At 47.6% G+C, this 14867-nt stretch overlaps 1 long non-coding RNA gene across 1 annotated transcript; it reads left to right on the plus strand.

Moving 5' to 3' along the window:
* Positions 1 to 10466: 10466 nt before the first annotated feature.
* Positions 10467 to 14447, plus strand: LOC110345784 (uncharacterized). Its single transcript, XR_002389380.2, has 3 exons — positions 10467 to 10584; positions 11025 to 11119; positions 11321 to 14447. It is a non-coding gene; the product is annotated as an uncharacterized LOC110345784 (long non-coding RNA).
* The last annotated feature ends 420 nt before the right edge of the window (positions 14448 to 14867 follow it).

The following is a 14867-nucleotide window of genomic DNA, read 5'->3' on the forward strand; positions in this document are numbered from 1 at the left end:
GTGTATGTGAGACTGAGTTTGTCATGAGCTTTTGAAAGAACTCATATTTCTAAAGATGTTAAAGAGAGTCATTCCAGTGACGCTGAGTTTCACCTGGATGTCACCCATCTCCTCCCCAAGTACCTGCTGCATTATTCGGGCCCAGAATCATACAAGTCAGGGACCACTGCATCTGGGTCTCCCCATCTTTTGGGAGGCTGCCTTCAGCCATGATCTGCCTCCTTGCACTTATGAGTGTTGCTGCTCCATCCCAAAGGCCTTCCCCACCACTGCTCATTGGCTAAAGCACTTCAGAAACTCCTTCAGAACATCTTCTGCAAGGGTTCCTGCCTCCTAAAAAAGCTAATCATTCCCTCCTCTGAATATAATCACTGCCTCTTATACATTTCTATTACTGAACTATCATACCAGTGAAACTTATTGATTTGCATGGATTTAATCCTACTGTTCTATTAGCTTCTTAGAAGAAAAACCTATAAAATGTTTGCCTTCAAGTACACAGCAAAAAGCAGGTGCTCAATAAATCCTTGGTAAGGTGAACATTTGTCTTTGTGTTCTGAGCTGTAAAATGTGGCAACTCTAGGATTTTACTCCCTACAAGCCTCCACACTTTTTTTCTGTTGTCTTAAAAACTCATGAAAAAGCCAAATTTGAAGAGGTAATATCAAGTGCTTCCTGGGATGCTGGTGTGACCCCACTTAACCACAGCCCCCAGAAAGCACCTCCAGCAACACCATTGGGAGAGTACAGTATGGGTGTGCCCTGTGTCTCCCATAATTTCCAAGAGGAAAATATTAGTTTGGAAATTATGATAACATTTATTTGAACATGGATATATAGATAGAGATAGTGCATTATAATCTATTCCATGAGATTAATAAATTTCAAGATTTTTAAAAAATTGTGGGAGAGTGACAGATAATAATAATAGACTAGAACAATAGAACACTTTTCTGGAGGAAATTCCATGGATTCCCCCTGTGTCCCATTGTTAGAAACAACCACTGTGTTTCAGCACCACGGACAGCAGAGAAGTGAGTCCCCGTGTCAGATTATTCTACCCTACTACAACAGCATCTACAGCTACAGATCTAATGGGCCACTCTAGGGGAGAATGGGAGGCTGAGTAGGGAAGATAGAAAGGAGAGACAGCCTTCATTCATTCCAGGGCTATTTGACTTTTCCTGTCAAAGGCAGGTGTATCTCAACCAGGAACCTGAGCTCACAACTGACATCAAGATGAATGTACAGTTGTATCCAAATGACAAGGAAAAATGTCAGGAACTATCTTTTGTTATAGGGCTTGGTTCACTATAAACCTACACTCGGATTGTAAAAATAAGCAATTAATCCTGGATAATGGCAACACAACAAGTGAAATATTGCACAATCTCCATTCGGAAAAGCTGACTGAGGAATCCCTAAGTCTTAAGGTAACCAAAGGCAAGCTCAGAGAAGGGAGAGAAAACAGAGGCTGAAGTGCAGGGGGAGGCTGAGCAAAGAGGGAATTGGAGAAGGAATGTCAACCTCTGGGGTGACCAGTAGTTCCCTTGCCTTCCTCCTTTCCTTAATCTTAATTTGGCCTAAATTCTTAGATTCCTCACCTCCCTGGTTAACCTCTACTCCAGGAACATGGGCTTGATTTACCCCATCAAACTAATCATCTCTCCTTGCCATGAATGGATTATTTTATTTGTTTATACAACAAATGTTTAACAGCTACTCTGTGCTACAATCTCTTCTAGTGTCTTGACAACCTCCCGAACCATCAGACTTGTTTGCTATTTATTCGTTCATCTGTTAATGTAATAACTATTTAGTGAGATGTGTCATGAGCATTATTTCAGGCCCATGGGTCACAAAGATGAAGCAGTCATAAATTTTGCCAACCAGAAACTAATAGTCAAGACAGGTGGGTGAGGTGGGTGTGAAAAGTCAGCCCTAACCCAATGGGAGAGGTCACACAAAAGAACAAGGTGGTCCAGGATTTCAGGGAAGCCCAGTTGCCACATATTGAGGATTCAGAAAAAATGCTTCAGCCAAAAGCATGCTTTAGGTGTTTCGTACATGCTTAGTGTTATGTCAGATGGATTCAGTCTTCAAAACACTACATCAGATTGAGGAAGGAAGAGGAAATTGAGGGTCTAACATGCTTTACCCTCACCCCCAAGTCACAGGGGCTGCTCTTGGCAAAGAGGGAACACAACCCCCTTGACTGGAGCATCAGCCTTTTTACAGCTCAGCCTGGCCCCCTTCCAAAAGCCACCAGAGGAGGTGGCACTTGAGTTGAACCTGGAAGAACAAGTGGGACTTTGTCATACTGCCACCTGTGAAGTGGCAGAGATGACAGGGAAACTGAGCCAGGTGAGGGGCAATGGGACTCTTAACCAGGTGATGTGCAGCCCCCAGCCGCCGCTCTCGGGGGTCTGAGTGTTTCTGTGCTGAGGACCCATGGCCCCGGGGGTGGTTTCCAGGGCAGCATGAACCCCCTGGTGCCCTGGCTCATCTCTGCCTGTCTCATCCTTCTTCATAATTGGACCGGCTGCTGCTCGTTGCTTACCTGATTAGTGGGTTCACTAACCCAGCAGAAATGGGATCTAAGAGGATTAAAATGTGAAAAAAAAAAGGATAATACAAATTGAAAACAGCAGCTTCTCCAGCAGAGCTTTGGATTAAAAGTTGAGAAAGTGAATCAGAAAATTAAAAAATGTGAAAGCGGAGGTGACAATGGTGATTGCAAAGGGGCCTTTGCTTGCCAAGCGTCCTTGCATGCTATTGTCTCTCTGTCTTGTCCTGTCCTCCAGGGAGAAGTGCAAATGCCTTTGCCTGGCTTCGGGGCCTCCAAGGACCCAGTGGCAGCTGTGCTTTCTGATCTCACTCCTCACAACCTCGCTTTCTGCTCGTTCTTCCCACCAGAGAGCTCCTCCTCTGTCACCTTTGCAGACGTGGCTCCTGCTGCTCCCCCCAGAGTCTGTGTCTCTGCCTCCAGGGTCACTCCCTGCCCTCTGCTCTTGCTCTTCTGCAGTGCAACCTCCTTTCAAAGGCTTCCACCATCTCAGTTGAATTCGCCTCCCTCTCCCAGAAGCTGTTGAACTTTGTCCATCTTTGTCAATGACTTGGCACTTTTCTAGCTCCAAATAACATGATTTATGTCTCTTCTCCCTGGTGGACTGGGAACACCAGGGTGGGAACAACAGCCCCTCCAGGAAAACAGGCTCTCTGCTATCTCTAGAGCATTTGTGCCCCAACAAGGGAGTGAATGGGCCAATACACCTGGCACAACAGCGAGCCAGCCAGGTCTTGCTCCATTGTGCTGCTCCTCAGACCAAAGCTCCCCAAGGATGAAGTGACTGCAGAGTCCCCGAGGGAGCAGCCCCTCCGTCTCTCACTCCTCCCCAGGCGCCCTTCTCCTGTAGGTCCACCAGGCACCATGGGCCCACCGCACACGCCAAGATCTGCCTGCCTGACACCCTAACCCTCACTCTTCCCTCTTCCCCTTTCCGTAAAAGACTGGACTCATTACTCCAGGTCAGCTTCATGCTCATGTTCCCTGGAAGGCTTTCCTGGTCCTTTCATAGAAAATAATCCCTTCCATCTGTGCTCTTTGCCTGTGTGTCTCATCACTTTGACACCATATCAGAGCTTCTGCTGGTGCCTTGCTGTGTGTGTGTGTGTGTGTGTGTGTGTGTGTGTGTGTGTGTGTGAATCTTCTTGCTACCTGTCTGTCATCCACACCGACAATGGGCTCTCTGAGGGCAGACTCCATGGCAGTCCACCGTGGTGTTTGTTGATTTGATTGAGCTCTCGCTGTATGGAAGAACTTGTGCCCACGTGTGTGAGCTCATTGCCTTCTCAGCTAGAACACGAGGGTGGCCTCCTGCTGAGCAGGAGACTGGGACATGGAGTCACACAGGCAGAGAATGCTTTGCTCACCCAGACAGCTGGACACAGGCAGTGCGTGCAAGGACACAAGCACACATTGTGCCTCCTGCCTTTGCAGGCCAAGATGAGGGAACTCTGGCTGCAACCGTGCATTTGTGGAAATGGACAAATGGGCATGATAAGCTAATTAAGCTCCTTTTGCTGTTTCCTCCACACTATCAACCTCACGTCACCTCCTGCATCCTCCACATCTCAGAGAGGAAAGTGCTATCATCTCTCACTTTAGAGATGGGCAAACCAGGGCTCAAAGGAGGCTAATTAATTTGACCACGATCACATGGCTGTGGGTGACAAAGGCCAGATCCAAGGCCTGGTCTTCCAGGCTTCTGAGCCAAGCTTTTTATCTTTCATTAACCTAACAAGATTGTAGTTTGTTTTTGCCTAATTCACAAAGAATTCTAAGTATTCAAGAGTTTTCAGAAGGCAATCACAGCTTGACCTCAAAAGTGTCCCCAGAGGCTCCACCCAGGGGCCCCCAGGCCATGCTTGAACCCCCATCTCCTGGCCAGAGAACCGTCACCTGATGGGAGAGGGTTTGTTCACATGCATTCACCCCAGAGGGGCACCAGGACTGCCCTCTGTCTGGCACTGCTGACAAAATCCAAGGTGAAGATACAGGCAGGGGACACTATGCAGGCCTGCAGAGCTTCCTGTGGGTTGCACAGCACGTCAGTAGTGCCCCCCAGCTCAGAGCTAGAGTTGGGAGAGGACCTAGTGTCCTTTGCATGTCTCCCTTAAGATGCTCCGGTCTCCATCTTGTCATCCTTGTCCCTTCAGGAACAGTGTTCTGACACTCAGACAATACAAGTGGAAACATTTTCTAAGTTATTTGAACACTGTGCCCCTTGTTTTTTCTAGTCCAAGTTCTCATAGCCCCAAATATTCACTTTTCCCAAGCCCCTGTCTTTTGATAAGTAGTCGTGGTAAGATTGCTTCAGCCACAGACCAACGAGCTCAAAAGTCCTGGTGTTAAGACAGAAAGTCATCGTGAATGACACTAAGGGATGAAGGTGACATTGAAAGAGGAGCTTGGGGAAAAGCAGGGAGCACAGAGGACAGAGCATGTTCCACCGAGGAAGGAGCAGGAGTGAGCCGGCCTTGCTGGGGGAGGCGTTGGAGGGTTGCAGGCAGCAGCTGACGTGACTCAGCTGGATGGCAGAGGCCTTCTCAGGGCTGTGAGAAGGGAGCAGCCAATGTGTGGGTGGAGGGCCACTTGGGAGGCTACAGTAGCATCCAAGAAATACAAGACAGGGTTCCTGGAGAAGGGTTTAACAGGAGCACGATGGGAACATGGGGAGACCCCAGAGCCACAGTGGAACCAGGGCCAATTGCACTTCCTTTCAGTGTGCCCAGATGGAGGCCTAATTAGTTCTCTCCGGAAAACCAGAGATTAAAGAATTGCCTTCTGCGGCAGTGAAAGGTGAGGCCCAGGTCCCTTGGCCCCGATGAACTCATTTGAGGGCACAAATAACTTCATTACGTATCGTTAGATGGAAGCGTCGTGCTGGGAAAGGGGCTTTGGAGATCGCCTGTCTAATGTAGACACGGAAAGCTGGGCCCTCGGGGGACCTTCCCTCTGGGAGAAACGGAGACCAACCTGCAGCAGGCGCTCTAATTGTGGCTCCAAAACTTGGTCTCTGATGCTATGGGGGGACACTAGGGTCCCTGAGTATCTTAAGACCCCAAGCCCGCTGGTCCTGTGAGCTGGCCACTCACTAACACTTCTGACCACCATAGGATGCACACAGCAGCCCTGTGCCCTCAGCTGGGAAATGTGATAGCAGAGCTGACCTGGATCCTGCTCCCTCCAAGCTTTCTGAGGAACAGCTGCTCTGTCACTGGGTCCTTTGAGGGCATTATAAGGACCTTCAACACAATGATGGACGAGGCGGGGGCACACACACACACACACAGGTTCAGCATCTTATCCCTGCTCTATAGCATGCAGGGGTCACATCTGGGCCCTGTACCAGGTACTCCTTTGAAGATCAAAGGAAGAGTTCTTCAGAATGACCAGCACTCAGGGCTCTGTTGGTGTGAGTGGTGCAGTGGCATTTTGAAAGCGTCTATCCTGCCCCCGGCCCCATGCTGCAGGCTGGAGCAACTCTGTTGGGCAGAAGTTCTGAGTTCAGAACAGGAAAGAGCATAGGGCCCCAGACTTGCCCTTTAGGGGGTTACCATGTCCAAATGTAGAAAGGTCCTGGGCTGAGCTAGGGAGTGGAGGAAGGAGGCAGTGATGAAAAGAGAAGGGGCAGGACGCAGCAACACAGGAGAAAGAAAATGCTGCATGCAAAGGGAAGACAGGTAACCCGAGAGCCCTGGCCTCCATCTGCTCAGACTCACTGGAGGATAAAAGCACAGGGGGATTAGGTGACCTGGGGACCACGGCAGGGCCTCCTCTTCTCCACAAGAGCACACAGGATAAAAATGCCATTTATTCACCTCGTGCACGGTAATTATATTTAACAGTGACCCTGACTCCCCCACCCATGGGAAATGGTGAGAGCGCCTCAGTCCGAGGTTTACCCCTCTCCTGACCCAAAAGCAGCTCCTGCCTCCATCCAGCTCAGGATCCCAAGAGGGCGCTGTGCTCCAGCTCTGCCTGTGGCTCTGCCCTGACAGGTTCTGAATCTTGCACATCTAGTGTACGAGGAATATGCGGGCAGAGCAGAGACCTGGACAGGGACCCAAGCCCTGGCTTAGACCTTCAACCTCAGAGCAACCTTGGACAAAAGAGCTGAGGTCCCTGAGCCTCCATCTCCTCCCGAATGCTTCTAATGCCACATCCACTCTGCTGCTGCCCAGGGCTCTCGGTGAGAGCTGAACATTAAAGGACAATCTTTCCGGTACCCAGAAGTTCCTCCACAGACCTCAGATCTCCCACCTAAATCCGTTATCCTTAGGATTCAGGATGTCTTGGGCTTTAGAAAAGTGATTGTTTTTGCTACTTTGCTGTCACTGAGGCACAGTACCCAACATCCCAACTTGATGCAGGAGGGGTTTATATCGGTTCACAGTTAATATCTCTTGTCAGCTGGCTCCAGAGCAGAAACGTCCTGGCAGAGGAGCACAGTGGAGGAAACTGCTCCCCTCATGGTGGCCAGGAAGCAGAGGGAAGGGGGAGCCAGGAAAGGGAGATGCACCTCCCAGGTCGAGCTCCCAGCCACCTGACTTTTCTGACCCAACCCACCTCCCAACAGCACCTTCAGCTGAGAACTCATCAGTGGATGAATCTTCCGATGAGTATTATGCGCCCATGATCCAATCACCTTCCTAAAACACATGAGGCTTTTGGGAGACACCCCAGATTTAAACCATAGCAGTGATAGTGCGGGGATATTCTATGTCCTAAAACATTCTCCATCAAGCTTCTAGACAGCTCTTTATTTTTTATGCCCTGCCCTTGTTCCACCTTCTTCCTGTCTCTTCATCACCAACTGGGATGGGTGTTGGGTTATGTGTCCACTGAGACTGTGAGGCCTCAGGGCCAGAATTTGTCCTCTCTTCTCATCACTTCATCCCCTGTGTGCAGAATAATTATTAGCACATGGTGGATGCTCCATAAATATATGTTGGATAAATCATCTACCGTCACATCCTAGGACTTCCTAGGACCCAGTGATCACTTAGGCACAACTCATTCCATGCCACTTGTTAGTAATGATCAAAACAGTGGGTCCTGTTTTTGGAGCACTTACCATGAGCCAAGCACTTTCTGTGGATTAAATTAAACAACAAGAAAAACCTTTTAAATTGTTTCTGACCTTAATCCTTACTTTACAAATAGGGAAATCAAGGACAAAGTAGAGAAGCCACTTTCTCAAGACCTCGGGGTACTTAGCAATGGACTAAGCACTTCCTGAGTCCAAAATCCCCACATAAAGAGAGGAGGAGGCTCTGCCACCACTGATCACATGACCCAGCCACAGAGGAGGAAGCAAAGCCAAGCAGAAGAAATGCCATCCATTCTGTGAGGAAAGACACCCAGAAACAGACAGGTCTGGCTTCCTCTTTCATTGTTGTAAGTTATATAATTTTATTTAATATTTTATAATTTTAAAATTTTTTCTTAGTCCTCATTTGCAGTCCCTTCTTATCAGACAATAATACACTCTAAATTTTCCTTTGGTCGCCCTTAGTGACCAGTCCTTAAGCAATGCATATATTTGCACTGGGCACTATATTAACCCCTTTAGGTTACTCTCAATGCAGTCCTCGAAGTAGGGGTTGTCATCACCAGACATGGGGGACCAAGAAGAGATTAACCACCTGTCCTTAAGCCTGCAGCGTGACAGAATGTGCCCTCATAACTGTCCTGCTTATTCCTGCTGCAGGAGGCCCTTCAGATGTTCCAGCTGTGAATGACATCAGTCTCCACTTGCTGGGTTCCTCGTAGATGGCCAGTTACTCTTTACTACCATCCCCAGTGGTGTAATTTCATGCATGCAAAATCAGACTTTGCAGTAGGATACTGTAACTAATCTTCCCTTCTGATTGCAAAATTAGCATCCACTATTGTGGACGATTTATAAAATCAGAGGGTTGTCAACATAAGACTAAATCTTCTAACATCCCGATATTGCCATGGGTAGATTTTACATTTTTCTCCCCTGCCTCGAACACTGCTATGGACAATTGTGGGCCTTACTTTTTTAAACCTAAAACAAGATACTGAGAAATAGCTGATATTTTGAGATATTTTTCCTATGTTTCACATTTATTCTTCAATATTTATTGCATAATCCAATATGTGAATGAGCATTAAATTATTTTAAAGGTGAAGCTTTCTCTTAATTTTGGATAATTTACTGAGGGCAGATTTTCAGGCTTATACTTGCCAGGGCCAAAAGAAAAAGACAATTACGTTTTGTATTTTAAAGCTGCGTATTAAGACTCACTTGGTATCAGCCACCACCACGCTGAGTGCTTAGGTATCATCTACTTTAACCAGCCCTCTGGCAAAGCAGTTGCCGTATCGCCCTGTTACACTGAAGAATATGGTCTCAGGGCCAGGGATCCAGCTCCGTGTTTCTGCTGCCTGCTTCACAAGTGCAAGGTCCCAAGTTAGATCCCAGTACCAAAAAAAAAAAAAAAAAAAGATTATGGACCTCAGAGAGCCCAGTTTTGTACCCACATTGCATAGCTTTCAACATGTCAGACTCTATGGAGCCTCCCCGGTCTTAAATCAAACTCCTGTACTACTTTGCTAAAACAGTTATTTCCATGTAGTCATCTGTTGCAGATGAAAATACTTGAGCTTATTTAGACAATTTCTAGTTGTTTCCTTTAGATGTGCTTGTGGGAAGGGTTTCTTTTTTTCATGTTAGTATATGTTATTGACTCTCCTTTCTAGTCAAAAGAAAATTACATTGGACATAGAAATACAGTAGCAGTGTTAATGTTATTCCTATAGGCTTCTAAGTGAGAATATTTCCATACACAGTTTTTAATCCACCAAGCAATTTTGTAGGAAGGATATTTAGCCTCATTTTTCAAATTTACTGGTCAGTAACAGACTTTGACTCTTGTCCTCAACTTTCAGTTCCTTCCCACTGGGCACACGCTGAACCTTGATGCGAAAATAATTAGGGATGAAAACGTATGTTCACACATAAACCTGGGCATGAATATTCATGCAGCTTTGTTCATAATTGCCCAAAACGTGAAAAGATCCAGATGTCCTTCGACAGGTGAATGGTTAAACAAACTCCAAGGCGTTCATACTGTGAAATGCTATTTAGCAAGAAAGAGAAATCAATTATGGATATATCCAAGGACTGTGATGAATCTTGAGGGAATTATGTTGAGAGAAATAAGCCCAATACCCCAAAGGTTACATACTACATGACCATATTTATACAGCATTCTTGAAATAGTGAAATGGTACAGATGGAAAACTGACCAATGATTCCCAGGGCTTGGTGACAGAGAAATGAAGTGGAAGGGGGGTATGTGCTTATAAGAGGTCAACGCAGGGATCTTGTGATGATGGACACCCTTAGCATCCCAATTCTGGTGGTGAGTATTTGAGTTTATACATGTGATAAAATTGTCTGAAACTAAATACACACAAGAAGAATATGTATAAGTTAAACTGGGGAACTTTGATTGTAACATTATTGTGAAACTACACGGTTTTCCAAAATATTGCCATAGAGAGAAACCAGACAAATCTGTACAGATTCCTCTGTATTATTCCTTGTTAATTCTCACAAGTGTTTCCAAATATCAAATTGTTTCCATCAAAAATTTAACTGAATATGACTGCATTAGAAGGATGAAGGGCTTTTTACCCCTGTACTATGAGCCTGTGAGCTTTAGTGTCCCTAGGCTTTTCCTTGATCGTGCCTCCCCGGGGTCAGGGCTGAGCCTGGGCCAGCGCTCTAGAATGAGCATCTATCTGTGAGTGAGAATCATAGCACGATGGTCAAGGCCAAGGCCACAGCCCCCACCCCTTCCTTTCCACCCCAGATGCTCACAGCTTGAATCTGAAGCGGTTTAACTGTAGAAAAATGACAGTTTGGCTTCAGTGTTTCCTAATTTCGCTGTAACTGCTGCCAGCTGGGGGTTAATGTAGAACACGTTCCCAGCACATCCTGGGCCTGTTCATGTTCAGGAGCCGCCTGGAACCTGCACACATGAGTAAGTGGGATAAGCCGTGAGCTCAACATGAGCCCCAGCCTGAGCCCCTCATTCTTGGATCCTACGGTGCTGGTGGGGAGCAGCTTTCTGCCTCTGGGCCCCAGGTGCCATCAGGCCTTGGCAGGACCCTGGTGGCTGCCTTTGCAGTCAGCTGTGAGCCACACTGGCTCTGAGTGGTGGTGGCTTCCATCCGTCACCCTCAGTAACTGTAGTCGGTCTCTGTATTAGAACACCAGGTCCTGGGGAGAGGATGGGACAGTGCCAGAGATGCTGTCCTGTTTGAGAAACTGTGTCTGGGGACAATTGCTCTGCTGTGGACCCAGGCACACTCTGGGCCCTCCGGGAGGGCTCTCCCGAGAGCAGGATGTTCTTCCTCGTGGCTTGTCCATCTCCAGGAGTCAAAGTGCATCACATTTGCATCCAGTCTTCTCTCACAACAGCACTTTAGGAAGAGTGTCACCTCCTTTCTTAAGGCTCCGGGAAGAAACCCAGGGCCATGGGATGCCAAAGAGCAGATCTGGAACTGGAGCCACAGGTATTTCCCATACAAGACGCTCTCAAGTGTACCTTGAGAAGCTTGATTAGCAACTTAAAAACTAAGCTCTGTATGAGAAACTCCAGCAGATAGAGAGGTCAGGGCAGCGAGGCTGGGAGTGGCAGCCAACGGGAGGTGGGCGACCAGGGCAGCTCCATCCAGGGGTTGGTGCTGCTTTGCCTTTGGCCACATTCTCCACAGAACCCAAGAAAAGCTGCTACACAGAGAATGGTGACAGAGCTGACTATCTCAGCCAAGGTCAAGGGGGCCTGAAACTCCAGCTCGGCTCACACGCGATGACCTCCATCGGGTGATCAGTGAGTCCTCTGGACATTCATCCCACGTTTTACTTTATTGTTGTTTTTTTAACAGAGAGGCTAACTAACTATGGAGCCCCCAACATGCCACATGGCGAACTCTAAGCACAGCACCACCCAGCATACAGAGACCGAGGCTTTGGTGGTCTAGTGCAGGGTGCTGGCTGCGGGTGCAGCCAGCCCTGCTGTTGGAGGGGAGGCAGCCCCGGTTCCTTCCTGTCTTTGCAGTTATCCTCCCATTGCTATCACAGACCAGGAAGCCTCGTGGACTTCAGGCAGCACCAACTTCGCTGGGACTCAGGTCTCTGCCCCACCACCAAGAGCCCCAGAGGCGCCCATAGATCGGCACCAGTGCAGGAGCTGGGGCTGGAAAATTAATACAGGTTGAGGTGCGACCGTGGCCATGCGGTGCCAGCAGCATCCCCCTCCCCTCCTGCCAATGTCCCCTCTGTCAGAATCATGGGGTCTCGTTCCTCTCCATCTCTTCACGTCACCTCTCTCCAGGTTTGTGTCCTCGCTGCCTGCTGTCCTGCGCTCCTCAGCCCCTCCCCAAGCCCCTGGGCCTGGACTGTGCTTTCTCTGTGCCCTGGTCTCTGGGTCTGGCCTCCCTCTGCTCTGTCAGTCCCACTGCTCAGTTGCCCCACTCCCTGCTTGCTCCCACTCGCATGCGTGCGCGCGCGCGCACGCGCACACACACACACACACACACACACTCCCTCCCTGGGGCTCCTTCCTGCTGGACAAGGCAGGGCCTTTCATTCACACGCCTGCTCTCTGCACAATGTTTGCTTTGTCCTGGGGTTCTGAGCCAAACAGAGACAGGGGAAGGAGTGTTCCTCTTGGCCCTAGCTCGGGCCCCCGCCAAGAGCCGCATTGTTCCCTTGTGTCTGGGAGTGCGGCCCCTCCATAGTGGCCAGACAGCCAGCTCTAGCTCCTAGCTGTGCTTCCTTCCCAGGACCCAGGGACCTGGCACTGAGGAGGCAGACTCAATGGTCCTGCTTCTCACAGTTGAAGGAATACCTTGGTGCATGCAGTGTCTCTGAGCAGAGAGACGGCCAGACAGTTCCACCAAGGAACGTGCCTAATCCTAAAGCAGGTGTTGTGCTGTCTATACATCTCCTGGTGTGCCAGGCTCTGGCAGGAGAAGGAGAGCCCCAGCCCTACCCGAATGGACTGTGATTCATGGCATTTGTAACATTCACAGAACGATGTAGGATCTTTGCTGCATTGGTCCCAGGGGCTGTGCACAAGGACTCTGGAAAATCATGTGATTGCCAGGGAAGTGCGGGCTAGAAAGTGCCCAGAGTGCAAGATGATTCTCTCCTAGGTCTGCTCAGACAACACCTAGGCCAGTGGGGCCACCCATGCCACACTCGAATAGGGACATTGGCAAACTGAGTTGCACACAGAGGCCATGCGGAGAACAATATTCTCCTGCGTGCACCTAAGGAGAAGCCTGGTAACAAATCACCTTCAGCACAGAAGAACCACCAAGCAGGAGTGGGTACAAGCTTGCCCTGGGTAAGTCAGAGATACAGCTCATCACCTCAGTCAGCAGATGTTTACTGAGAAGTTTCTCCAAGGCTTACGCTGGGATACAGGGACCGACAGACACAGGCTTTGTCCTCAGGCAGCTTAAAGCCTCCAGAGAAAGTCTCCATTGAACAAATGCCAGCTCTAAGGAGCAGGCATGGGGAGCAATGGCTTCCAGTTGCAGAAATGAAGATCAGAGGAAACGAGGCTTTGGTCAACCTGAGGAGGGCTGCTCTGGCAGCCTGGGGTGTCCGGAGATTCAGTGGGCTGCCCTGTGGGGTGATGAGCACCCCACCAGTGGAGGTATGTGTGCAGTAGCTGCACTATCCCCTGATGAGCACTTCCAAATAGGTACGAGCCCCAGGCTATGAGGTTGGGTTTCATGCACATTATAATTCCAGTCATTCCTGAAAATCCAGAAGTGGAATTGTTGATGGTGATTGTGTAGGTTCTACCTACAGGTCTGCTTCCCACGAGGCTTCTTCTTGGGCAGCACAGATGGTGACACAAGGCTGTGTCCAGCGTCACATGGACCCAGGCTGCACACCAGCCACTGCTAGTCCTTGACCCTGGATAGATGACACCGTTTGGATCGATGATATAGTTTCCTGTATCATGGTTATATCAAGTTGTAGCTCTTTGTGATGATTAAAACAAGATATGGAGATATGAAAATATTTCCTCCACGGCACCTGACAGAACACATTTGATAATGGGTTGCTATGGCATCCCAAAAAGCATAGGGTTAAAAATTAAATTTGATGTTACTATAGACTGTAAAATAATGCGGTGGGTAAAAAAATCCCCATTCACTGTGAAAAACTACATTTAAACATTGAGAAATAAAAATAATATGGGAGGTCTAAGACTTATATATAGGAAACTAGAAAGCCTAGATAGGATAAGGGGTGTGATCAAAAATCGGTGAATGTTTACATTTTTTAAATTTACAGTAAAAGACATTTCATTAATTCCCCTCACTTTGAACACACTTATCACATCATCCTTGCCACTTCCTGAAGCAGTTCTGCAAATTCTCTTTCATGAGTGTCTTTCGTTGCCCTGTCATGGATGCCTCAATGTCCTAAATTAGTTCAAAACTTTCTTCTTTGTAGTCATTTTGACTTTGGGGAAAATCCAGAAGTCACAGGAGACCAGATCCAGTTGATAGGTGGATGAGGACACACTGTAATGTTTTTAAGAGCCTGCCTTTCCATTGGATGATACTCATAAGCAGCAGCATTCACCACATTTTTGATCACACCTCATAAAGACGTCTACTCATGAAAGAGGACTTCTAGAACTGCTTCCAAAAGTGGCAAGAATGATGGGATAAGTGCAGATGCAGCAAGCAGGAGTAATTTGAAGAGAATTAATGGCAGTGTGTCTAACTGTAATATTAATATTATCAATATTAAATATTCACCCAATATTTTCATAACCCTCTGTGGTATCTTTAAAAAGAGACATGAGATAGTAGAAACATACAAAATGCTCTGGAGGAGAAGCTTGAATAGTGTCAAGATATTGAGTGCCCCTCATTTAATCTACAAAAGTAATGCATTCTATCGAAATATTTTACAGAAATTGTCAAGATAGCACTAAAATCCATCAGAAAAGAAAATGTGCATGGATAGACACAAAAATTAAAAATAATGGAGGGGCAACTTGTCCTACAAATGCAATGCAGATGACTGTCCAGGTACTATCATTAAAATAAGACTGTATTATTAGCCCAGGAAGAGGCCAGTGAAGAATTGTAAGCAAAAGAGAGTTCAGAATTGTGAATCAGTGGCCAGAAAATCAAATAGAGAGTGAAGAAGGCATTTCAAAACAATAGAGAAAAGATGCTTTACTCAAAGAATGTAGTTACATTTAGCCATATATTTGAGAAAAGT

Source organism: Heterocephalus glaber, unplaced genomic scaffold (assembly GCF_053883595.1).
Source record: "Heterocephalus glaber isolate CG9 unplaced genomic scaffold, H.glaber_assembly_v1.0 deba00001608, whole genome shotgun sequence".
NCBI classification, from domain to species: Eukaryota; Metazoa; Chordata; class Mammalia; order Rodentia; family Bathyergidae; genus Heterocephalus; species Heterocephalus glaber.